General features: G+C 39.2%; 1 protein-coding gene across 10 annotated transcripts in view; it reads left to right on the top strand.

Moving 5' to 3' along the window:
* astn1 (astrotactin 1) overlaps positions 1-27,744 on the top strand; it is a 2,519,376-nt gene that overhangs the window by 2,474,007 nt on the left and 17,625 nt on the right. The window lies entirely within an intron of this gene.

The following is a 27,744-nucleotide window of genomic DNA, read 5'->3' as shown; positions in this document are numbered from 1 at the left end:
TTGGGGGCCCTCCGTGTCAGCCGCTTCCTGGCCCAAGATGGCGGCGGCCCATGGGGGCCCGCCACATGGCTGGCCTCCTTCCCCAGCCGTGTTCATTGTGCCAAGGGAAGTGACATAATTACATCAGCCGGAAGTGACGTCACGCCCACTGTAGTTCTCGGCGAGCAGTGCTGGCGAGGGCAGGGGCCTGGTCCAGGTGCTCGGGGCACACACTGCAATCGTTGCTGGTGGAGCCGGATGCTGCACCAACAGAGTCGGGGAAGGCAGAAGTCGTAGCGGGGACAATGGCACCGCCCGGCACGTGCACATGGAGGGGTCCGCAGAGGAGGTGGGGAAGTCATAGAGGGCCACTGAGCTGCCAGCTGGTTTTGAGAGGCACACTTTAGCAAAGTAGACTTTCTTGCCACATCAGGAACAGTACTGGTTCCTAGCCGAGCAGTTTGGCACGATCGTCGGTCTGACCCACACCAGGACCTTCAGTACTTACAGGGGCGCCAGGTGCCCGCCACAGCGATGTTCTCCTCCCCAGCTCAGTCTGAGGCTGCTGCAGCAGTGTGAGAGGGCCATGAGGAAGCCTAGCAGAACCTGGAATCGAAGGCTTTGATGTGCAGGGCTGCAGCTTCCAGGGTTCGGACCACTTCCACTGTCTTGGTCAGGGTGTAGTTATTACTTCTAGCAGCTTCTGCCAGATGGCCCTCGAGCATAGCCCTCTGACAAAGGTGTCCCGGATCAGTCTCTCAACCTCCTCTGCACCTACCCCGGGTTCAGCCAGATACAGTCGGGCCAACTCCCACAGGTGTCCCAGGTAAGACTCAACCGTCTCCCTGGGTTGCTGGTCTCAAGTATTGAGGAGGTACCTTGGACAGACTGCATTCATGGAGGGCTTGTACAAGTTCTCTTGAGTATCCCTTGTGCTCTTGTACGTGGAGCAGCCTTTGGTTTCCTGGAAGGCGTGGGGACCCAGCTTTGATCAGAGTAGGACCAGCCTCTTCCGATCCGAGTCCAGGATGCCGCCTGCATGCGCCGCAATGATTGCCTTGACCACGTGCTGCCAGATCTCGAAGGGTGTCTGGGCTTCCGAGTGGCGTGGGTCGACTTCAAGGCTCCCTGCGCTCAGGAGTTTTTCCATGATAGCCACAGGAAAAATTGTGGATTAAATTGTGGTGGGCTGTTATCAGACTGTACATCAGGCTTTAATCCACAAAGACTTCCACAAAGCCAGGCTGGCTGTAGCTGCAATAACTCTGAGTGAGACTTCGGAGGCCAGCACAGGCTTATATCCCGGAGGGTGATTGACACCCAACCGGGTGGTGCTTGATCCATTCAGGCTGACTGATTGCACTCCTGCAGGTATAGAGATTTCCCCCTGCAGTAGGTCAGTGGTACACTCCTGCAGGTACAGAGGTTGCCCCCTGCAGTAGGCCGGTGGTGTCCCAACACAAGTTCATTAAGAGGCATGTGTGTATGGAAAAGCCAGCAGCAAGGGATGTGTAGAAATTTATAGGGTCGCCCTCTCTGGAAGAGTTGTAGAGGGAGAGAAAGCATGAACTGGTGGGACCTTGGCTGTATCGATAAAAAATTAGCTTGCAGGTAGAAAGCAGAGAATCATGGAAGGAACATACTTTGCCTGGAGGTCAGTGACTAGTGGAGTTCTGTAGTGATGTCTGCCTGTCCCGCATCGGACCTGTCAGCCACAAACGAGCCTGCAGCTGACGTGGACATTACCCCTCCATAAATCTTCCTCCACGAACCCAAGCCAAAGAAAGAAGAAGAAAGAAAGAGTAAAGTTTAGTTGAGTTCTGTCCTGCAGTCCCTGCTCCTTGTAATCTTTATAAATGACCTAGATGAAGAAGCAGAATGATGGGTCAGTAAGTTTGTGGATGATTCAATGGTTGGGGGAGTTGTGGATGTTACTGAAGGTTGTCGTAGATTAAAAAAGGATAGAGATAGGATTGCAGAGTTGGGCGGAAAAGTGACAGATGGAGTTCAATCCAGATAAGTGTGGGGTGACCGAATTTGGAAAGAAAACCAGAAGGCTGAGTACAGGGTTAATAGTTGGTTACTTAGGAGTGTGGATGAACAGCGTGACCTTGGGATCCAAATCCATACATCCCTCAAGATTGTCACACATGCTGATGGGATAGGAAAGAAGGACTATGGGATATTGGGCTTCAATAATATGGGAATTGAGGTCATGTTGCAACTCTACAATCTCTGGTGATACCACACTTGGAGTATTGAGTTCAGATCTGGTCACTTCACTATAGGAAGGATGTGGAAACTATGCAGAGGAGAATTACCAGGATGTTGCTGAGATTGAAAAATAAGTCTTATGAGGCAAGGTTAGCAGAGCTGGGACTTTTCTCTTTGGAGGATAGAAGGATGAGAGGAGACTTAATAGAGGTCTACAAGATGATGAAAGACATGGATAGGGTGGGCAGCCAGTGCCTTTTTCCCAGGGCAGGATAGCAAACACCAAAGAACATATGTACAAAGTGAAATTAGGGAAGTTTAGGGGAGACATCAGGGGTAAGTTTTTTTTTAACACAAAGAGTTGTGGGTGTCTGGAATGCTTTGCCAGGGATGGTGGTGGAGGCTGAAACATTAGTGGCATTTTAGAGACTCTTAAATATATGGTTGGAAGTAAAATAGAGGGTTACAGGGAAGGGAGGGTTTAGTATTTTTTTAAGGAATATATGGGGTGGCACAACCTTGAGGGCAGAATACCCTGTACTGTGCTGTAGTGTTCTATGTTCCATGAATGGATCTATTTAGATGCAATGAGGTGTATCTGTCCAGCTTTCTGACTTGGCTTTGCTCCTTTCACTGATGTTGTGTCTGAAGTTGTGGCTGCTAGAACAGATTGTCTTGTACTGTGCTTGTTTTTTATCAGGAGGTAGACAGAAAAAAATGAGGGAAGTTTGAACCATCTTTAAACTGCAAAGGTCAGTCGCAGAACTTGTACAGAGAAAAGCAAAGCTTGAAGATGATCTTTGATAACAAGTTTGTTTCCAAAGGATCCATCCTGCAGTTCTTGTTGCAAACACTGTTAAGCATAACTGTTTGATGCTTTCATTTTGGGTCTTGCAGCACACTCTAGTGAACTAATTCCTCTATTACATCTGCAAGTTTTGTCAAAGCACAGCATGAAGGCAGCCGTTCTTGTAGCATGGGCTGTGTAGTGTGTGATCATTTTCCTGCATTGTGAGTTTCTGCCTGACCATTTGATATCTCTTTCAGTGACATGGAATATCTCTTCTGACTCTCTACCCCTTCAGCCACACATTTATTCAATTCAGTCCACAGCATGCATCCAGCATGCTGGACAAATTCCATAAAGCTGCCCATTTGAAAATCAAATGTGATACTGGTTTCTTGAGGCAGGGGACAACGGTGCTGAAGTAACTCAGCAGCACAGTATCCAGGAAGAGCAATAGGTGGTTGAGTCCTGAGTGACAAAAATCAGGTAGGTGCCTGTTCTCTCATGAAGAGCTCAAGCCTGAAATGTTGGTTATGTATCTGTTCCTTTGCTACACAAAGGACACTATTTGTTCTGTTGAGCTTCTCCAGCATTTTTTTTTCACTTCAACCACGGTGTCTACAGATTTTTGTGATTTATGCCCGAATAAGAAGGATGGGAGGGAGGAAGGAGAGAGGTGCACAGGCAAGCAGGTGAAAGGTGGAGACAGGTAGGAGTGGGAGGAAGAGAAAGAACCGGAGAGGTGATAGAACTACCAGGATAGCCTGTGTTCCTCCCCCCTTCCTCTCTTTCTTCTGCCCACACTTTCTTCTACGGGCATCTGCCTGATATTCTGCATACCTGAAGAAGGGTTCAAAACCAGATCATCACCTGCCTGTTCTTTTCCATGGACGTTGCACGAGCTGCTAAGTTCCTCCAGCATTTTTGTGCACAGGAGTAGCCCGCTCATATGCTGATGTCTGTCCATGGGCTCCTGTACTTCCAGGTTGAGGAACAACACCTTATATTCCATCTCAACAGTCTCTCAATCATAAGGCTTCAGTTTCCAGTAACCCTCCCCTCAGTCTTTCACTTTCCCTCTCCCTCTGACTCTCTTCCTTCAGCTCCCCATCACCTTTCTTTCCTTCTCCTCTCAAAAATAGCAGGTCCTCCAAGGTGGTAATCTCTGGAGTAAAACACAAAAAATCTACAGACACCATGGTTGAAGTAAAAAAAAACACAATGCTGGAGAAACTCAGCAGGTCAAACAGTGCCCTTTATGTCGCCAAGGTAAAAATAAGTCACCGACATTTTGGGCTTAAGCCCTTCATCAAGGTGTGAGAAAATGTCGATAGGCATCTGAACAAAAGAGTAGGGGGGGAGGGAGAGAGGGGACAGCAGAGATCTAGGGGAGGAGGGTTGGTAAGGTGAAGGGAGGGGGAAGGGAGGGAGGAGAACTGGAAAGGGAAAGGGGAGGTGGAAGAAAAGCAGGTTGGCAGAAACTGGAAAAGTCAAAGTTAATGCCATCTGGCTGGAGAGTGCCCAGTCGGGAAATAAGGTGTTGTTCCTCCAATTTGTGGGAGGTCTTGGTGGGAAAATGCATAAGACCATGGACAGACATGTGAGTGTGGGAGTGTGGCACCAAACTGAAATGGTTGGCTACTGGAAGGTCTCTGTAACTGTAGCGGATGGAATGAAGGTGCTCAGCGAAGTGATCTCCCAATTTTCATCCAGTCTCTCCGATGTAGAAAAGCACCAGATGCATTAAATCATAAAAATTAGGTGGTCTATTTCGGGGAATCTGAAGTCATTGAAGAGATGGAGGGCATGTGAGGTATTGCGGATGTAGGTGGGGAGGGATTGGACCAATGGGAAAAGATAGTCAAGGTAAGATGAAACTAGTTAAGTGGGACAAGAGCAAGCGGAAACAATGGGTCTACCCGAGTGGTTGGGTTTGTGTATCTTGGATAGGATGTAGAAACGAGCGGTGCAGGGATGGGGGACAGTGAGGTTGGCAGCTGTGGGAGGAAGGTGACCAGAGGTGATGAGGCTGGAGATGGTGTTGGAGACACTCGCTTTATGTGCCACGGTGGGTCCTGTGGTAGGGATAGGTAGGAATAAGTGCCTGAGAGCCAGGCCACAACAACACTACCCTTATCTGTGGATTTGATGGAGAGGTTGGGATTGTTATGGAGGGCAGAACATTCGGAGGAAGTAAGATTGGAATACGAGAGCGTAATGTCCAGATTGCTCCTGGTGCCATGAGCTAGGGAAGGTCAGAGCATGAAGATAGCACAGATAAATGAGTGGCATAAGGAATGGTCCAGGGGACAGGGTTTCAAGTTCTTGGATCATTGAAACCTTTTCTGGGGAAGGATGACCTGTACAAGTGAGATGAGTTGCATCTGATCAGGAGGAGAACCAATATCCTGGCAGGGAGACTTTCTGGGGAAGTGCTGGGAAAGTTCAGGAGATTTCTCCGGCACTTCTGTAGATTGCCTCTAACCCCAGCCTCTACAGACTTTACTGTTCCACGTCAGTCTTAGCTATCTGACTTTCACATCCTGCATCTTTTAAATGCATTTCTGTTACATTGTGTTCCTTGTGCTATCGTGACATTAAACCCAAGTGATCCTCAAGTTTTTGCCTCTTCACTTTGCCCCATTTTAGTACAATCGATACTTGTTGCATTTGCATTAACAATATTTGCAACTCTGTTCCATAGCAGCAGTGATGTTGAAATACATTAGGATCAGTTTAAAACATGTTTCTATCTTTTAAATATGAAACCATTTGTATCTTCTTTCGAAATCCCTAATGACCGATCACGATTTTCTTCCAATCTGGTCTGTTTTTGGTTTTGTGGCTTCTGATGTTAACAGTAGAAGCTCCTCCACTATGTGTGAGGTGGCCCACAGCGTACACAGGAGCTGTGTGCACTCACAATGCATGGCTTTGGGATTCTCAATGCTCCCCTTTATGCTCGTTCTCAACCATGAATACCCAACCACTTCCTTCAATGTGTCCAAGGACAGAGGATAGCTCTGATGGGCAGCATGTATTTTTTGATCGAGGAACTTCATGCATATATTCACTTCATTTTTTTTCCACATTAGTGCTGTGATGCAAGAATTCAGCAGGTGATGCACAGGGGATTTCTCTTTCACATCCTTGTAATAATGATGGCAGATAAAGAAATGCAATACCTGAAGAGATTTATAAATGGATGCGTGATGTTTCAAATTCATTTCAGCGATGTACATCAAGTTGATAATTCATCGAATGATGCTAACTTGATGTAAATTATTAGACCATTAGACTGTAAGTCTTAGGAGTAGAAACAGGCCATTTGGTCCATCAAGCCTACAAGCCCATCAAAGCTGATCCATTTTCCTACTTATCCCCACTGCCTGGCCTTCTCTCCATAACCTTTGATGCCCTGGCTAAACAAGAACCTATCAATTTCTGCCTTAAATGAACTGGCCTCCCCAATCACCTGTAGCAACAAATTCCACACATTTACCACCCTCTGGATGAAGAAATTCCTCCACATCTCTGTTCTAAGTGGATGTGCTTCATTCCTGAAGTTGTGCCCTCTTGTCCTAGATCCTCCCACCATGGGAAACAACCTTTCTCCATCTACTCTGTTCATGCTTTCAGCATTTGAAATGTTTCAGTAGATTTGGAACTACAGTGTTCTGGCCATTACTGAGAAGGCTGGAGGATGGGCAGGATTGACTGATCCAGGTACCAGAGTTTAGGTATTTTAAAAGGAATAGGGCAGAAGGTAAAGAGGAGGGGGTGGGGGAAGTAGCATTACTGGTCATGGATAGTATCACGGCTATAGAAAGGAAGTACACTGCTGAGGGGGTGTCTACTGAGATAGTATGTGTGGGTGGAAGTTAGAAATAGGGAGAAATCACTTTACTAGGAGTAGTCTATAGGCACCTAAATAGCTCTCAGGAAAGCGAGGAGCAGAAAAGCAGGCAGATTTTGGAATGGTGCAGGAAATACAGTTGTTTTTATGGGAGGGTTCAACTTCTCTAATATTGACTGGCACTTCCTGACTGCAAGATGGATAGATGGGGCTGAATTTGTCATGTGTTCAAGAAGGATTCCTGACACAGTATGTGGACCAGCAGATGAGAGGAGAAGCCATACTGGATCTGGTTCTGGGTAATGAACCTGGTCAGGTGGTGGACTCTCAGTAGATGAGCATTTTCCTTGAGCTTTAGTGTAGCTATAGAGTAGGATAAAAGCAGACAAAATGGGAAAGTGTTTAATTGGGGAAGAACTAATTAAGATGGGATGGGCAGGAACTAGCGAGAGTAAATTAGAAACAGATGTTGAAAGGGGAAAGTACAGAACTAATGTGGAGGAAGTTTAGGGACCACTTGTGCTGGGTTCAAGATAGGTTTGTCCCAATGGGACAAGGAAAAAGATGGTTGATAAAAGGAACCATGGTTGACAAAACAGTTGAGATAGCGAGTCATGAGGAAGAAGAAAGCATATATTAGATATATGAAGCAGGAAGCAGGAAGGGCTCATGAGGAGTGTATGTTAGCTAGAAAGGAGCTTAGAAGAGCTCGAAGGGGTCATGAAAAGGCCTTGCCAAGTAGGATTAAAGGGAACCCCAAGGCATTCTGTGCATATGTAAAGAACCGAAGGATGATGATAATGAAGGTGGGGCCACTAAAGGATAAAGGATGCAACTTTTGCCTGGAGGTGGAGGAGGTTGGGGAGGTCCTAAATGAACACTTTGCTTCAATATTCACAAAAGGACCTGGATCAGGGTGAGGTGGGGATGTGTGCTGGACAATGTTGAGAGTAAGGTAGTGGAAATTTTGGATCTTCTTAAAGATATTAAGATTGATAAGTCCCTAGGGCCAGATGCGAAATACCCCAGGTTGCTGTGGGAATTGAGGGAAGAGATAGCTAGGGCAATGAGTATAATCTTTGAGTCTTCTTTAGCCACAAGGAAGGTGCTGGAGGATTGGAGAATGGCAAATCTGGTCCCTTGTTTAAAAAAAGTTAATAGGGAGATCCTGAGAATTAGAGACCGGTGCGTCTTACATCAGTGATGTGTCAACAATTGGAGAAGATTCTTAAGGATAGGATCTATGAACATTTGAAGAAGTACAGTCCACTCAAGGATGGTCAGGATGGCTTTTTTAACCAAAGGTCATGCTTCATAAGCCTAATTTAGTTTTTTGAGGAGATAACCAAGAATGTTGATGAGGGAAGGGCAATAGATGTGGTCTATATGGATGTTAAGCTCTTGATGCCTGCCACATTGACCACCGCCAGTGGGCTGATATTGCCTCAAACCGTGCATCTTGGCACCTCACAGTTCGGTGGGCAGCAACCTCCTTTGAAGAAGACCGCAGAGCCCACCTCACTGTCAAAAGACCAAGGAGGAAAAACCCAACTCCCAAGCCCAACCAACCAATTTTCCCTTGCAACCACTGCAACCGTGTCTGCCTGTCCCACATCGGACTTGTCAGCCACAAACGAGCCTGCAGCTGATGTGGACTTTTCCCCTCCATAAATCTTCGTCCACGAAGCCAAGCCAAGGAAGAAGAAGAAAAGAAAGATATGGATGTTAGTAAGGCATTTGACAAGGTCCCCCACAAGAGACTAATTCAGAAAGTCATGAAGCATGGGATCCAAAGTACTTTGGCTGTGTGGATAAAAAAAATTGGCTTGCAGGTAGAAAGCAGAGAATCGTAGTGGAAGGAAATTATTCTGCCCGGAGGTCAGTGACCAGTGGAGTTCAGAAAGGATCTGTTTGGGGACCCCTGCTCTTTGCGGTCTTTATAAATGACCTGGATGAAGAAGCAGAAGCATGTGTCAGTAAATTTGTGGATGATACAAAGGTTGGAGGAGTTGTGGATGTTGCTGAAGGTTGTCATAGGTTACAAAAGGATATAGACAGGATGGAATCAATCTAGATAAGTGTGAGGTGATGTATTTTGTAAGGGCAATCCAGAGGCTGAGAACAAGGTTAATCGTCGGTTACTTAGGAGTGTAGATGAATAGAGGGATCTTGGGACCCAAATCCATACATCCCTCAAGATCATCACGCAGGTTGATTGGATAGGTGAAAAGGACTATGGGATATTGGGCTTCATTAATAGGACAATTGAGTTCAGGAGACAAGAGATCATGTTGCAACTCTATAAATCTCTGATGAGACCACACTTGGAGTATTGTGTTCAGTTCTGTTCACCTCATTATAGGAAAGATATGGAAGTTATGGAGAGGGTGCAGAGCCAAATTACCAGAATGTTGCTGAGATTGAAAAATAAGTCTTATGAGGCAGGTTTAGCAGAGTTGGGACTTTTCTCTTTGGATCATAGAAGGATTAGTGGAGACAATAGAGATTATGAGAGGCATAGATCAGGTGGAATGCCAGTGCATTTTTTTCAAGGGCAGGATTAGCAAATACCAGGGACATATGTGCAAAGTGAAGGGAAGGACATTTAGGGGAGACTTCACAGGTAGGTTTTTTGTGGGTGCCAGGAATATCTTGGCAGGTATGGTGGTGGAGGCTGAATCATGAGGGACATTTAAGAGACTCTTAGACAGACACATGCGGGAAAGTAAAATAGAGGGTTACAGGGAAGGGAGGATTTAGTATTTTTTTTAAGGAATATATGTGTCAGCACAACATCGAGGGCCAAAGTGGCTGTACTTCGCTGTAGAGTTCTAAGTTTTACATTCTTTGTTCACTTGCCCCCCCCCCACCCCATCCCCATTCTTCTAAATTCCAATGAATAGAGGCCAAGAGCTCTGAAATGTTCCTCATGTGATAACCCTTTCATTCCTAAAATACAAATGTACGTCCTTTGAACCCTCTCCAATGTGGAGCCCAAAACTGCGCACAATACTTCAAGTGAGGTCTCAGCAGTGCATAATAAAGCCTCAACATCACATCCCTGCTCTTGTATTCTATTCCTCTTGAAATGAATACCAATATTTTATTTATCTTCTTCGTTACCATCTCAACATGGAAGTTTATCTTCAGGCACAAGGATTCTCATGTCCCTTTGCATCTTGGTATTTTCAATTTTCTCCCCATTAAAAAAATAGTTTCCCATTTATTTTTTCTACCAAATTGCATGACCATACACTTTCCTTTCTTTTTAAGATATTTTCTTTGGAAAGGTAAAGTGGCAAAAGTTTCTATAGAGAACCTAACATGGAAATACGAATTGAGAAGTTTACAAATTATTATCGAGCAGCACAGATGAGATTCCTTTCCTCTTATTTTGAAAATTTTATTTAAGAATTTTACAAAATAAACATATACAATATACTCAACAACAACAAAAAATACCCCCTACTACCCTCCTTCCTCCCACCTCCCACCTAACCCACCTACAACAACCCACCCCCCTTCGGAGTTTTAAAAAAACAATTATATTGGGTTTTAAAAGGTTGCTGTTTGGTTTCCCATCCTTTTACAACTTTTTTTTAAAACATTTACTTAACATCCAAACCCATACACTCCAAAATACAAACTCCACATTTTAACAAAAAAAGAATAATTATTCCGCAAATTATGTTATCTTTTCCAAGTAAATACACAATTGTATTTCATTATGCCATCTATGTATACTCAAATCAACATCATTTTTCCAAGTGATAGCTATACAATTTCTAGCTACTGCCAACCCTAAACATATAAATGCAATTTGAGATTTATCCAGTCACAAACCTGTTGTTAATGTATTCATATAACCCAATAAACATACCCACGGGTCAATTTGTAGATCTATCTTAAATAAATCTTGCAAAAACTTAATAATTTTTTTCCCATAAAGGTCTGACTTTTGTCCATTCCCATACTAAATGTAAGTAAGTACCTGTCTGTTCTCCACATCGAAAACACAAATTTGATGGACTAAATCCATATTTTTTCAACTTTTCAGGAGTTAAATACAACTGATGCAAAAAAATTATAATTAACCAAACTATATCGTACATTAATTAACTTTGTAACACTGAAAACACACATGTTAGACCACTCCTCCAAAGATATAAGAATAGATAGATCCTTTTCCCATTTATCTTTCATTTTTTATATATATATCAACCTTCATCATCTTTTCCTGTAATAACATATACACTTCCAAAACAAATCCCTTCTTCCCCTTATCAACAATTAATTTCTCAAACTTCATTTGATCAGGCAGTACTAACTCTCATCCAAAACTTTCTAATAATAAATCTCATACTTGATAATAAGCAAATAAAGTATTTGGTAATATACCAAACTTCTCTCTAAATCTATCAAAAGAAAGAAATATACCAGCTTCAAAACAATCTTCCACTAATATCACACCTTTTGATTCCCAGTCTTTCAAATAAGGATTATTCCCAAAAAAATGAAATTATCTGATTCTGATATAGTGGTGTCTTAGCTGAAATTTTACCTTTTGTTTCTATAATTTGGTTTCGCTTATACGATACAGCCATCGAGTGTTTCAAAACTGGCAGTTTATACTGCTGTAAAAGAGATGGATTCCATTTATATATAAAGTAATGTATTTTTCTCGCAAAAATCTGGTCCAACTCCACCTTTGCCCATACCGGAGGTTGATCAATATCAATAGGTTGTTTATTGATAAACTTTAATTGCGCCGCTTTGTAATAATTCTGAAAATGTGGTGATTGGAGACTGCCTAAATCATACCTCCATGTCAACTTCTGCTTAGAAACTCTTGACAACTTACCCTTCCATAAAAACAAACAAACTGCTTTATTTAATTCCTTAAAAAATTTGTTCGGTATGGTACTCGGAATAGATTGCCTTTCCTCTTTTTTTGAAAATAAAAAACTGACATAGGTTAATATCTTTTCTTCTTTGGCTTGGCTTCGCGGACGAAGATTTATGTCAGGCTCGTTTGTGGCTGACAAGTCCGATGCGGGACAGGCAGACACGGTTGCAGCGGTTGCAGGGGAAAATTGGTGGGTTGGGGTTGGGTGTTAGAACTGAATAAAATAGGAGAGATGAAGCAGAAGAATTTATATATAAATAGGAATTAAAACTGTTGGATGCTGATAAAGAGACCCCATTATTGAAACAATTGCTTAATGTTTGGAATAAAATAAATTATGATATTGGTGGAGGGTCTATATCACCTAAAATGGCATTGATTAACCATCTTTTTTCAAGAGACAATCAGTTCTTAAATATATGGCACTGTAAAAGGATTGTTGATGTTGAAGATTGTTATGAAAGAGGTCAATTGATGTCATTTCAGCAATTGAGAAATAAATAGGCAATACCCTGTAATACTCGTTTTTTGTTATTTTCAGTTAAAAGCACATTTGAGAGATAAGTTGGGACCAACAATGTTTCTGTCAAACAGAACTGAGGTAGAACTTCTTATTAGGAGTGGGATTGTTAAAAAAATTATTTATTATTAAGGCAGAAAATCCTAAATTATGATTATATAGATCTAGGCAGAGGTGGGAAACAGATTTGTATAGTACAATAGACCAACAAATGTGGGGAAATTTGTGTAGGGCTTGTATGAATACTATCAATACAATATATAGATTTGTTCAATACAATTTGTTTACATCAGTTATATCTTACACCACAGAAGTTGAATGGATTGAAATCAGATTTATCAGATTAATGTTTTAGGTGTGTTGAAGATGTAAGATCTTTTATACATTTAATGTGGTTTTGTCCCAAGGTGAGACCTTTTTGGGTGGCTTTACGTAACTTTTTGGAACAAGTTGCAGGTGTTGTTTTTCCTTTAAATCCCAATTTATTTTTATTAGGAAATATTGAAGATACAACTCCTAAATTGAAATTATCAATTTATCAATTGAAATTTGTTACATTAGCATTAGCAGTCATGAGAAAATGTATTGCCATTACATTTATATATCTTTAACTGTGCCAAGGTGGCATGATGAAATTCAAAATTGCATTCCTTTGTAAAAAATTACTTTCAATTTAGGAAATAAATATTCAATGTTTTTACAAATTTGGTGCCTGTACACTCAAATAATGGGATTAAATTTGTAGTGATTATCTGTCTTATCCCTCTGGCCCTGTGGCATTCTCCTCTGTATGTTTTAGTTAGAACTGCTGATTTGTACTGCACAACATCTCTCTCTCTGCAATCCAAAGACCTTTATTCTTTCTTTTTTTCTTTTTATACCTATAAAGTTTTTTTTTTCAGTTTGTATACTTTTTTGTGAGGGGGAGATTGGGTGGGAGAGAGGGGTTTTTGGGGCAGAGTGAAAGTCATCATGTATGTAATCAATTTGTTCTTTTTTGATATCTACACTATTATAATAATTGTAGTTACTGAACGCATGGAATATTAAATAAAATACCCAAAATGTTTTCATTGCAGTTTGCAATAATACAAAAATTAAATATAATTATATATTGAAATACAAATTACAAGAAAAAAACACTCCCATTGAGTCAAAATCCTGACCACCATACAAACAAACGTGGGGATCAAGTGACGACAACCTGGAAACAGACAGCACAGCATCAAAGCTTATAACAACCCTAAAACTTTAGACTATGGTAATGATCCATAAAAGGGCCCCATGTCATTAGAAAATTAGTATTTGAATCTTTAATACAATGTCTAATCTTTTCAAAACTTAAACAAGACATAATATCATTTAACCATTGTGTAAGGGTAGGTGGTGTATTATCTTTCCATTTAATCAAAATTTCATGTCTGGCTATCATTTTGGTTTTGAGTTGGTCAATAAAATGTCATCATCTTGAAATGATCCGTAAAAAGAAATTAAAGGGAAAGGTTCCAATTTAACCTTAAGAATTACCAATAATGTTTGAAAAATATCTTTCCAAACTTTTTCTAAACTAAGGCAAGTTCAAAACATGTGAATCAAAGAAGCCTCAGCAATTTTACATTTGTCACATTGACGATTTATATCAGAGTAAAAATGAGATAATTTAACTTTAGACATATGTACTCTATAGACCATTTTAATTTGCAATAAGCAATGTCATACACAAAAGGAGGAAGTATTAATCAAATTACAAGTAGAATCCCAAACCTCATCAGACAATGAAAGATTCAAATCCTGTTCCCAGTCTCTCTTTATCTTAACTAAAGAGGCCATTCTTAAATCAAGCAAATTGTTATAAATAAGAGATATTGAGCCTTTGTGAGAACGTTGTAAATCAAAAATTAAATCAAGAATATTTGCCTCAGGAATTTGCAGAAAGTCATGGATCTGAGATTGAACAAAATGTCTAACTTGTAAATATCAACAAAAAAAATGCATTTGGTAAGTTAAATTTTAATACCAATTGTTCAAAAGAAGCAAATAAATTGCCCAATCTGTGCCAATCATTAAAAGCTGTATCCTTCTACAAAGGTAGAAAAAGATGATTAAATATAAAAGGACTAATAAGGGAAAAAATTCTGAAATCTATGTTCTTTCTTTTCTTTTTCAATCTTTTTATTATTATTATAATTTATAAACACATACAGTTCAAAGACATATAAAGAATACATAGTAAGTAATGAATTAATACAGAGATATTAAACAATAATATTACAGAATAAAAATATATCATAAAAAAAATTTTTAGATCAGTTTAGGGTGTGAACTATCTCTAAAAAAAAGATATAATTAATAACAATATATGAAAAAAGAGAAAAAAAAACCCAAAAAAGAAAAAACAAATCTGAATTAAAAAAAACTTTAAAAAAAACCTACAGATATAGCTAAACCACGCCGATCACTCCGATCTCATCTTACAGCCAAATTATCATACATAATCATAGAAAGAAAACAGAGCCAGATCAACTCACCACAAATGAAAATATTGAATAAATGGTCGCCAGGTTAACTCAAACTTAGAAGGGGATTCAAAGACAGAGTTTCTAATTTTCTCTAAATTTAAACATAGTATAGTTTGGGTAAACCATTGGAAAATGGTGGGAGGATTAACCTCTTTCCAATTCAATAGTATAGATCTTCTAGCCATTAGTGTAAGAAAAGCAATCATACGATCCGCAGGAAGAGATAAATAAGTCAAATCTATCATAGGTAATCCAAAAATTGCAGTAATGGGATGTGGTTGTAAATCAATATTCAAAACAGTAGATATAATGGAAAAAATTTCCTTCCAATAATTCTGTAAAGAGGGACAGGACCAAAACATATATGTAAGGGAAGCTATTCCCAATTGACATTTATCACATATAGGATCGATATGAGAATAAAAGCGATGGAGTTTATCTTTAGACATATGAGCTCTATGAACAACTTTAAACTGTATTAGTGAATGTTTTGCACATAGAGAAGAAGAGTTTACCAGTCGCAGAATTTTATTCCAATTTTCATTAGAAATATAAAGGTTGAGTTCTCTTTCCCAATCATTTTTAAACTTTACAAAAGTCCCAGAATTTATTTTTGTAATTATATTATATAATTTAGATATCACACCTTTTGGAGGGAATTTTGAATATAGTATATCCTCTAAAACAGTCGTAGTCTCCCGATTGGGAAAAGAGGGTAAAGTCGAAACTAAGAAACTCCTAATCTGCAAATATCGAAAGAAATGAGATCGAGGTAAATCATATTTCATGGATAATTGTTCAAATGACATGAAAGAGTTATCCAAGAATAAATCCGAAAAGCATGTTATACCTTTAACTTTCCAGAGTAAATAAGCTTGATCAACTAGAGAGGGATGAAAAAGGAAATTTAGTACAATAGGAGTTTCCAAGATAAAATGACTTAGGCCAAAAAATCTCCGGAATTGAAACCATATACGTAGTGTATGTTTAGCCATTGGATTATCAATTTGTTTATATAATTTAGTAAGAGTAAAAGGGAGAGCAGCTCCCAAAATAGAGCTAATTGAAAAATTTTGTATCGGTTTAATTTCTAAATTTACCCAATGGGGATTTAGAGATAATTCTGAATAATTCAACCAATACCTTAAGTAACTAATATTAATTGCCCAGTAATAAATTCTAAAGTTGGGTAATGCCAACCCTCCCTCTAGTTTAGATTTCTGTAAATATTTTTTCCCCAATCTAGGATTCTTGTTTTGCCAGATATACGAGGACAATTTAGAATCGACCTTATCAAAAAAAGATTTAGGAACAAAAATAGGTATAGCTTGGAATATATATAAAAATTTAGGTAAGATCATCATCTTAATAGCATTAATTCGGCCTATCATGAATAGGGATAATGGTGACCAATTGGTAAGTAAACTGTCGATCAGGTCCAATAGAGGGAAAAAATTAGTCCTAAATAAATCTTTATGTTTTTTAGTAATCTTAATCCCTAAATATATAAAATGGTCTCTAGCTATTTTAAAAGGTAAACTATCATAAATAGGAACCCATCCATTAAAAGGGAATAATTCACTTTTATTTAAGTTCAGTTTATATCCCGAAAAATTACTAAATTGGGCTAATAAAGATAAAACTGCAGGAATAGAATTTTCAGGATTGGAAATATATAACAATAAATCATCTGCATATAGTGATACTTTATGAATATCCCTGCAACGAATAATACCAGTAATATTGGGTGCTTCTCTGATAGCAATTGCCAAAGGTTCTAAAGCTAAGTTAAATAATAAAGGGCTAAGGGGGCACCCTTGCCTGGTGCCCCGAAATAATCGAAAATATGACGATCTTTGGGTATTAGTAAAAACCGAGGCAACTGGGGAATTATAAAGAAGTTTAATCCAAGATATAAATATCGGACTAAAATTAAATTTTTCAAGAACTGTAAATAAATAAGGCCATTCTACTCTATCGAAGGCCTTCTCAGCATCTAGTGAAATAACACATTCTGAAGACTTATGTGAAGGAGTGTAAATAATATTCATCAATCTTCTAATATTAAAGGAGGAATAACGATTTTTAATGAATCCAGTCTGGTCTTCAGAGATAATATATGGTTATATCTTCTCTAGCCTTGTCGCTAGAATTTTAGAGAAGATCTTAGAATCAACATTCAACAAAGAAATAGGTCTATAAGAAGAACATTCGGTCAGGTCTTTATTTTTTTTTCAAGATTAGAGAAATCGTAGCTCTGTAAAATGATTGTGGTAGTTTACCCAATGTGATAGATTCATCAAACATCTTAATCAGCCAGGGAGAGAGAGTAGAAGAAAAAGCTTTATAAAATTCCACAGAATATCCATCGGGACCTGGTGCTTTCCCCGAGTTCAGTGAGAAAATAGTATTATTGATCTCCGAATCTGTAATGGGTTTACTTAATTCTAAGTTATCTTGAGGTAATACTTTTGGGAGTTTCAAATGTTCTAAAAAATTAAACATTACTAAGGTCTTGAGGGGATTCTGTACTATATAAGGATGTATAAAAATTTTGGAAAGATTGATTTATCTCTTCCTGGTTAACAGTCAGTTCTCCATTCTGTTTGCGAATCTCCACAATTTGGCGTCTAGCTGAAATATTCTTCAGATGATTAGCCAACAGTTTACCCGATTTCTCACTATGCACATAAAAATCAGATTTAGATCTAATTAGCTGGTTTTCAATCGAAGATGTAAGTAACAAATTATATTCCATCTGCAGTTCAATTCTTTGTTTGTAAAGTTCTTCAGTAGGATCAGTCACATATTTCTTATCAATGTCTTTAATCTTCTCAACCAATAGATGAATCTTGTTTTTGATACATTTCTTCAAAGCTACTGAGTAAGAAATAATTTGACCACGAATATAAGCCTTGAATGTATCCCACAATATTCCATAAGAAATTTCCGTAGTGTAATTTGTTGAAAAGAAAAAGTTAATTTGTTCTTTCATAAATTTAACAAAGTCTAAATCTTGCAATAATGTAACATCAAAACGCCAGTGCTTAATAGTAGAAACAGAGTCTTTGAATTTAAGAGAGACTTGTAATGGAGAGTGATCCGAAATGGCTATAATGTCATACTTACAAGCAGTTACAAGTGGAATAAAACGTGAATCAATAAAAAAGTGATCAATTCTCGAGTATGAATGGTATTCATGAGAAAAAAAGGAAAACTCTTTATCTGTCGGGTGAAGAAATCTCCAAATATCAACAGCTCCAGAGTTAGTAAGGAAAGAGTTAATATATGTAGCCAATTTATTCGGTGGAGCTGTGAAGGTTTCGACCTATCTAGCAGGGGATTCAGACAACAGTTAGAATCCCCACCCATTATTAAATGATATTCATTTAGATTGGGTAAAATAGTAAACAAAGATCAAAAAAACTCAGGGTGATCTACATTCGGGGCATAAACATTAACCATGACAACCTTAATATTGAATAATAACCCAGTAACCAATAAGAATCTGCCGTTAGGGTCTACAGTGATGTCATGTTGAACAAATGTAATAGAGGGATCAATAAAAATAGATACACCTCGAGTCTTAGAGCACGAGTTGGCATGAAATTGTGGGCCTTTCCAAGATTTAAAAAAACGCAGATTATCCTCCTTCCTCACATGGGTCTCCTGTAAAAAAATAATCTGTGCTTTCAGTCTCTGGAATACTTTAAAGACCTTCCTCCTTTTAAACATGTTGTTTAGACCATTAGCATTCCAAGAGACAAAATTAATGTTTTGATCCATTACTTAGGTCAACCCTCCAGTATATAAAGGGTTAACCAAAGCAGGGACCCATGTGCCCGGAAGAAGAATTAAGATATAAGGAAGGACCGGAAATGACGACGTGTCAGCCATATCTGTAGTTCTAAAAGAAAAATCAAGAAAAAACGAAAGAAAATGAAGCATAAAAACCCCTGAAAGAAAAACAAAACCCACCCCCCACCCACAAAGCCCCCATCTGACCAGAGAATGATCAGAGAAAAAAGAAGAGATAATACTAAACCTACCCCCATGTCTTCAGACGGCAGCTCCTAATATTAAGATAAGATCCACCACCTAAACTTATAAAAAGGATAACTCAAGCTAAAATCAAATGCTAAATATTGAAAGAAAAATATTTAAAAAGAAATAAAAGAAAAATCGTAATTGTGTAGTACCTGCTGATAAAACAAAGTCATAAAGAGTTAAATCATTTTAAAATTACTTTATGAAGAAAGACAAAGAGAAAATGGCGAATGTAAAAAAAAACCATGAAAAGTTTTAATAAACAAAAAATTAAAAAATCGCCATTTTCAGTAACTCAGAAATAAAATAGTAAAGAATATAATCATATTATTAGTATAGATTAATATAAAATTAAACATACACTTATATATTTTTAAAAAAATTTCTCACAGAGGAGAAAGAAAATATATAAAAATGTGTTAAAGATGAACAGGATAATTAGAGCTATAATGATCTATTACTTTTCGAATGGTCAGAAATCAGAATCTGACTATTAACCTGAAAAAGACCGATATCTACCGCATTTTTTATCGGTCACTCGGGCTGAGAGGTCGCGCTAGACGGGAAATTAGCCGACAGGTAGTTCCGTGCTGCAGACACGGAGTCGAATATTTGACGAGCTTGGTTCTCCAGAGAAATCCTGAGCCTCGCAGGATACAGGAGCGCAGGTTTCAGTTTCTTCTCAAAACATTCGGACATCAGATCTTTAAACAGTCTTCGAGCCCGTACTACCTCCGGACTAAAATCTTCATAGGCTCTTAGACTAAAGCCACGAACAGTCACATTTCCAAGTCTTCTGGCTGTACGAATCAATCTATCCTTTTGTACTCACGTAATGCATACGGACCATCACCACTCTGGGTTTGGAAGCTTCAGCATTTCGGTTCCAGATACGATGTACTCTATCGAGTAGCGGTGGATCAACAGGGAATTCGGATGGGTATGCTTCTTTTAAAAGTTCAGCAAAAAACGTCAGGAGATCTCCTTTCTCAATGCCTTCAAGAATTCCAACCAAACGAATATTTTGTCTTCTGGAACGGTTCTCTGAATCAATGCTTTTCAGCTGGAGCGCTTCTAGCTGTTTAATTGCTTTGGAAAGTTTCTGTTCGACCTCAGTCAGTCTAATCTCTTTTTGTTGAACTTCAGTTTGAAGAGCTGCAATTAAGGTATGTTGTTTTTTGGTTTCAGCTTCTGAGGCAATTAAAGCTATACGAAGTTCAGCTAGGTCTTTTTTGCGACAAACATCTTTGAATTCATCACGAAAGAATTTTAAAAAGTCAGTGAAGGTCATCTCACTTAGTTTAATGTCTGGTTGTTTCTTCTCTCGGCCGTCACCTTCTTCTGCCCGGGTTTTAACTCGTGTAGCTTTTCCTTCAGTCATTTCTTCAAAATTTTCAGACTCAAGTATAATTAGAGAAATAATAAAGAACTTTCTGACTTCTGTGAAGTTAGTTCAAAGGTGGATACAGGTTAAAAATAGTAAATTTTATGGAGCAAAAACCAAAACGTGTTCACTCCATGAGCGCCACCTGGAGACTCCCTGAAATCTATGTTTAAATATCAGATTATCAGTTAACATATAAAGAAGAAGATTAAATAAAGACCCTAAAATTGCCAACAAAGAAGTATTCTTTGTAAAATTTAATTCCATTTCTACCCATAAAGGGCGGTCAACTAAATTATCAAAATGTAACAAAAGAATTAACTTACGAATAATAATTGCCCAATAATATAATCTAAAATTAGGAAACGCCAGTCTGCCATTTATTTTACCTTTTTGAAGGTGAACTTTATTTAACGAAGGCCATTTCCCCTGCCATATGTAGGAAGAAATAAGTGATTTTAATAAATCAAAAAAAGATTTAGAGATGTAAATTTGTACAGCTTGAAAGAGATACAAAAATTTATGTAAAATGTTCATTTTAATTGAGTTAATATGACCAATCGTTGAAAGTGTTAAAGCCAACCATCTTGATAATAATAATTTAACCTGATTAAATAGGGTGGAAAATTTCCTTAAAAAGATGTTTATAGCTCTTAGTAATTGTAATGCCGAGATAAGTAAATTGATTCTGCAAAATCTTAAAAGGAAATTTGATATAAAACCATTTAAAGGTAAATGTTCACTTTTATACCCAGAAAACTGACTAGTATGAGAAAGCAAAGCCAGTCTGCTTGGTAAAGAAACCTCTGGATTAGAAACAAAAAGCAAAAGATCATCTGCATATACCTGCAGGCCAGGCAGAATTATCACTTATTGGCAGTACAAAAAAACTGACTCAAAATATGCATGTAATCAAAGAAAGAAATATAAACAAACTGGCTGTGCAATACAAAGAGAGAAAATCAATAAAGTGCAAAAGTACGAGACCTTAAATAAGTCCCTGACTGAGTTTGTTGTTGAAGAGTCTGATGGTATTCCATCAGAGCGAAGGGAATTCCACTCCCATTTCTGTGAAAACAGGATCCTGATTTTCCTATTGAACACCCTGGTTCTCATGTTCAGGTTCCATCCACATGTCCTTGATTGCAAATTCAGAGGTCATTGTTTCTTCTTCACTTGATAAAATTTTACACAATTGCTAAAATTCAATAATGTTACCTTTAACATGATGGAAACCTTGATTAGGTAACCCCTCTACAGCACCACAAGAAAGATTTTGCAATTTCTCCTCAAAATTTAATTTTGTAATCTCAGAATAAAATCAAAAGGCTGAGACTGAGCACAGGACATCTCCTGCCAAGATTTGCATGTGGAAACACCCAGAACTAGGCTGTTGCTTATCTTCCTCTCAGCTGAGTGCCATATTCCTCACTGGGAACTCTGCCACTGGTCCTGAGTAGGTTAATCGCTCACTGTAAATTGGCCAGTGTGCAGGTGAGTGGCAGAATCTGTGGGGACTTGATGGAAATATGGAGAGATCTGTGATTGTGAATGGGTCATGTGGAGACTGTCGCTGCCAATGTAACAGATCTTTATTCGACACAAACATTCCCCCACAGTAAGAGCCTTTGGAGAGTCTCTCTAAATTCAAAGCACATTGAATTTTTTACACTCTTTGTGCACAAAGATCACATAAAGTGATCAAATACAATTTCATAAGTTAGTGTTGTAAAGTTGACTTCAATATTTTGGGTGCAGACAAATGGTTCCATAAAATTACATTTTACAAGAAGAGCATATCTCAACCTACAAGACTGACTGTGAATATGCAAATATCTTAGTTGAGCCAAAATATCTCACATGGTTGGCCTGAAAGATTTTAAGGCCAAATGTCTTTGACAGTGAAAACATACTTCCTTTATCAAATTAATGTGGGGGGGGTGGGGTGAAACATAAACACCCATGCTATTGTCAGAACAAATATGCCATGAATATATTTGATAAGTTCAGTAGCAAATGGTCAGTCTGAAACCTTCATTGATGTCTGTCACAATTGTAGGTAATGCCTCAATTCAAGATGCTTGGTTCATTGAAGGGCCTATACTTTGTCTAATGCATTTGAGAATGCCTCATGGTCATGTCATTTTCTGACCCACATTTTTCAGTTGCCTTTGGTAATGAGCTGCCTCCACTCTCCTCAGAAGGTGATGTGTTTGTGCCTACCTGCTGGGGAAGTGAGGATGAAGAGATCCCATTCGAAAATCTGACCAATTCTTTTTCTCCCATTGATGCTACTTGACCCATTGAATTCCTCCAGTGTTTATTCAGTTGGTTTTGTGATTTCAAAACTCCTGGCTGCTTTATGGTTCACATTTGAAGAGAGTTTGAAGTTTGTATTAATGCTCAGACTCCGAATTCTTGCTGTTTCTCGCAATATATCCTCCCCTGCCCCACCAGTCAGAAATCTGTCCCAGGGAGTAAAAACTCAGGGCTTGGTTAATTGGATGCATTGACCCTCACTGAAAATCTCCCTGAAATCCATCAGCTATGACAAAAGGGTCTTGCATGGACTTCCATCAAAGCTATACTTTACAAAATCAGAGTCGGGGATCTGTTCATTGGGAGTCATTATCAAGGAATTTAATAGCTGCGTGTTTGCTCAGACATATAATGCACCCAGACAAACATGAGCAGTAAATGAGTTAGACACAGGCTTGTGGAACTGGGACCCGCAGGGCGACAGATCAAGTGCTGCATATCTGTTGCAGATGTCCTCATTATCTGTGTGTTGCCGCATTGAGTATAGTACCAGGGAGCTGGCATCAGAGTCTTTTATACAAAGGATGGTCGTTCTCTGGAACTCTCTTCCAGAGGAGGTTCAAGTTCAAGTCATATTATTATTAGATGTATAAAAAGTGCAGTGATCAGCTGGTACAGAGCAGAGGCAACATCATTTTACAGTTTGGTTGTGGGGGGGGGGGGGTTCGCTCCGCAGTCTGATAACGACATGAGAGAAACTGATGGAATCAAATCCAATGATTATATTTAAGAAGCATTTTTAGCCATTTCAATAATCGAGAAAGATGTGGTCTTTATGCAGCAAATGGAATGAGGGCAGACAGGCAAAAAACTCTGCATGGGCATGGTGGGATGAGGAGTTTGTATGTGTGCTGTACAATTCTGATTCTAAGCCAAACTGTATATTGAAATCAGTAGCAACTGAGTACTTGTTAGTTGGTTCCAGTTCCCGTAGATGATTATCAAATCTGAAAATGCCTCTGTGACTAAGTTGCAGTGAAACTCACTGAATTGCAATCTTAGCGAGATTCCCCTGGGACTTGCATCTCATCAAATGTGTGTGCCATTACTAAGTCTGAGCTTTCATCATAAAATTATTTAGATGTGCACAAAAATGAACTTGCTGAGAATTACAATTCCCATTGCTTGATCCTTTTGAGATACTGATCATAGGCCACGTGGTGTAGTTCATTGTAATTCATGCAGACAAATATTATAATGACTGAAAGCTTGACATGGAAATCTCTGCTAAGTAGCAGGGCATTCAGACCAATTGAACTATACCTGTGTTTATGCTGAATGCCAGCCTCCCCACCTGTATCCATCTATTACTTCTTGCCTGTCAATGTGTGCCCCTTCCTCCCACCTTTTTATTCAGACATCCACCTGATTGTTGACACTCCTGAAGAAGGGCCAGGGCCCAAAATGTTGATGGCTGTTTTATTTCCTATGGATGCTGCTTGGCCTGCTGAGTCTGCAGCAATTCCTGTGGACTACACTAGAACTGAACATCTGCTTCCTGTTTCACCTCCTGTAACCAGCCCCTGAGTGGGCTAACAAAAACATTAAACATTTCCATCATTTCCTTGGTTGGGGCAAGAGTGGCTTGAGACTTTCTGCATCTGTTGAAAAATAACAACCTTGAATAATCAGAATGAACCAAACTGTAAAGTCATCCATTGATCGGTCAATTTTCCCTAACAATAGACACGTGAGAAAATTAACTTTGAAGAGGGATGGTAGTGTTTCTTTTTACTCAGGAATGAAGCTTTGGTAATTTCTGACAGTAATAAAGCAAGAAATAATTGAGTTGTCTATTGTCATCTATATAGTGTCACAGTGAAAAACCTTTTGTCAAACCAGTCAAATCAACCTCTCCTAGGGCACATTAAATAGTGCAAAATAAAAGTGCAGAGCACAGGATTACAGAGAAAATGTTCAGTTAAAAAAAAGTGCAAGGACAGCATCAGTTTACTGATGAGAGCACTATTCGATGTGGATCAGGAAGAAACTGTCCATGAGGACTAAGTGTGATTCCTCAACATGGGGGAAACCAAACACAGCTTGGATATCTGCTTTGCGATGCACCTGTGTTCAGTTCCTGGAGACAACCATGAGCTTTCAGTTCCCTGTGGATTTAATTCTCGATCCCACTCCCATGCAGTGCTGCCTGTAACCAGCTGTTCCAATGAGGCCCAAAAGAAACGATGAATAGCACCTTGTCATCAAATTGAGCATATTGTAACCTCCCTGACTCAATATCAATGTCAGATTGCATTCTTCTCAGGATTGTATCAGAATGGGTCATTTCTGCACATCATCTGGCTGCAGTAGGAGCTGAATGTTTTTCTCTCACTTTGTGATGCTGCCTAATCTGTTGGGCATTTCCTACAGCCCTGATCCATGTTTCTCAACTTTGACATGACTCCAATTCCTCTCATTAATCTATCAACCAAATGGCTTCATTAACGTCATTGCAACTTTGGCCTCACCCTTTGTCCTAGCCATCCTTGATTTTTCTCCTTTATTTTCTCTCTGGTCCAGTTCCAATCAAGGGTCTTCAACCTGAAATGTTAACTCAGTTTCTTCTTTTACCAATGCTTCCTGGCCTGTTGAATATTTATGGCGTTATCTGTTTTTTCATTTCAGATTTCCAACATCTGGGGGTTTTTTTATTGATTCTCTGTTGATTACATTGTATTGCCTTTCATGGCATCAATACAGACTATAGCTACGTTATAAGCAATGAAATTCTGTTTCATGTTGTGCAGTCAGTGCTGTGGTACATTAAAGAAAAAAAATAAGTTATTCAGGACTTTAATGTTATTTTCTCACCTTTAACTATAATTCAAAGCATATGGCTGGAGAAGACATTCTCAATAAAGACTCAAAATAACTGCTGGGTAAACATGCACATAGCAACATAGGAAATAGGGACAGGAGTCAACTGTCTGGTCCATCGAGCCTGCTCTGGTGGTGGACTCAGTTCCTTGTACCCACCTGTTCCCCATAAACCTTAATTCCCCTATTTCTCAGAAATCTATCAACAGCAAGGCAGCCCAGTTAGCCTACTGGTTAGCACAATGCCATTACTGCACCAGAGACCTGGGGTTGAATGTTCTCCCCAAGACTGCAAGGGTTTCCTCCCATGTTCGAAAGATATACAGCATTATTGGGTTAATTAGTCACATGGGTGCATTTGGACAGCATAGGCTAGAAGGGACTGTTACTGTACTGTATCGTTAAAGTTAATTTTAAAATAAATCTATCTATGGAAACCAAATATATCTATAGTAAATGAATGAAAAGTAATTATTAAAGCAATAATTCCTGTGGCAACAAAATCACAGATGCTGAATCCCTTACAACCATACACCCATAGAACAATTACAAAACAGCAACAGGCCATCTCAGCCCCTCTAGTCTATGGTGAACCACTTTTTATTGTCTTGTTCCACTGACCTACACTCAGTCCATAGCCCTCCATACCTCTCCCATCCATGTATCTGTCCAAATTTCCCTTAAATGTTAAAATCAACCCCGCATCTACCAATTAAGCTGGAAGCTCATTCCATACTCCCTCCACTCTCTGAGTGAAGAAGTTCCCCTTAAACTTTTCCCTTTCACTCTTAAACCATGTCCTCTTGTTTGAATCTCACCCACCCTCAATGGAAAAAGCCTATCTACATTTACTCTTTCTATCTCCCTCATAATTAACACCTCTATCATAACACCCCTCATTCTTCTACACTCCAGGGAATAAAGTCCTAACCTGTTTAACCTTTCCCCGTAACTCAGACCCTGTAGAGCAGGCAAAATTCTAGTAAATCTTCTCTGCGCTCTCTCTACCTCATTGATATCCTTCCTGTAGTTCGGTGACCAAAACTGCATACAATATGCCAAAATTGGCCTCATCAATGTCTTATACAACTTTACCACAACATCCCAACTCCTATACTCAATACTTCGATTTATGAAGGCCAGTATTCCAAAAGTTCTCTTTACAACGCCACTTTTAGGGAATTATATATCTGTATTCCCAGATCCCTCTGTTCGACTGCACTCCTCGATATCCTACCATTTACTGTATATGTCATTTCTTGGTTTGTCCTTCCAAAATGCAACACCACACTTATCTGTATTAAATTCCATCTGCCATTTTTCAGCCCATTTTTCCAGCTGGTCTAGATCCCTCAGCAATCTTTGAAAACCTTTTTGACTGTCCACAGTGCCTCCAATCTTAGTGTCATCTGTAAATTTACTAATCCAATTTACCACATTATCATTCAGATCATTGATATAGATGACAAACAACAATGGTCCCAGCATTTATCCCTGAGGCATGCCACTAGTCACAGGCCTCCAATCTGATAAGCAGTCATCCACCAGTATTCTCTGGCTTCTCCCATCCAGCCATTTTCAAATTCAGTTCAGTACTTCTCCATGAATTCCTAGTGTTTGAATTCCTGACTAACCTCCCACGCAGAGAAATTTGGTTAAGGAAGGCTGAGGGGTGACCTTATAAAGGTATTTTTAAAAATCAAGAGGGGAAAAGAGAAAGTGACTGGTCACAGTCTTTTTCACAGGGGAAGGGTATCTAAAACTTGAGGGCAGAAGTTTAGTGAGGGGAAAGATTTACTAGGGACCTGAGGGGCAACTTTTTTACACAGAGGTTGGGAGTATGTGGACTGGCTATCAGATAAAGAGGAGGATGTATGTTGAATTGTGATGTTCAGAAAAACATTCAGACAAGCACTTGGCAAGTGAAGGTTTTGAGGGATATGGGCCCAAGGCAGGTAAATGGGACAAGCTGCTTGGCATGGACAAGTTGGGCCAACGGCCTGTTTCCATGCTGCTTCACTTTCTGACTCTCGGACTTAGCACTGAATTGTTGAATTATTTCTGTCATGTTCTTGAGCAGATTTGTAATGTGGGAGAAAGCCAGAACACCCAGGGGAAACCCATATTGTCACAAGAGGAATCCAGAGAGGGGTTTAGGATGGAATCTAGATATGTATTTTTGAACTAGTCAAGGCATCTCCTACCATTTTGAAACATGGTTCTGTGGAAGCAAGGACCAATGAGGTTCATCCTCTTCATGCATATCTTGAAATCAGTGGAGTAACTCAGACTATTTCTTCTCTCTAAACTAAATTTTGGCTCTGTGCATGACCTCCATCATGTTAATTTGTTGCCACATCTGTGACCATCACCTTTAGCTGAAACATTAAAAT

Source organism: Narcine bancroftii, chromosome 5 (genome assembly GCF_036971445.1).
Source record: "Narcine bancroftii isolate sNarBan1 chromosome 5, sNarBan1.hap1, whole genome shotgun sequence".
NCBI lineage: Eukaryota > Metazoa > Chordata > Chondrichthyes > Torpediniformes > Narcinidae > Narcine > Narcine bancroftii.
Note: the sequence above shows the minus strand (reverse complement) of the source record. Positions and strands in the feature narration are given on the sequence as shown.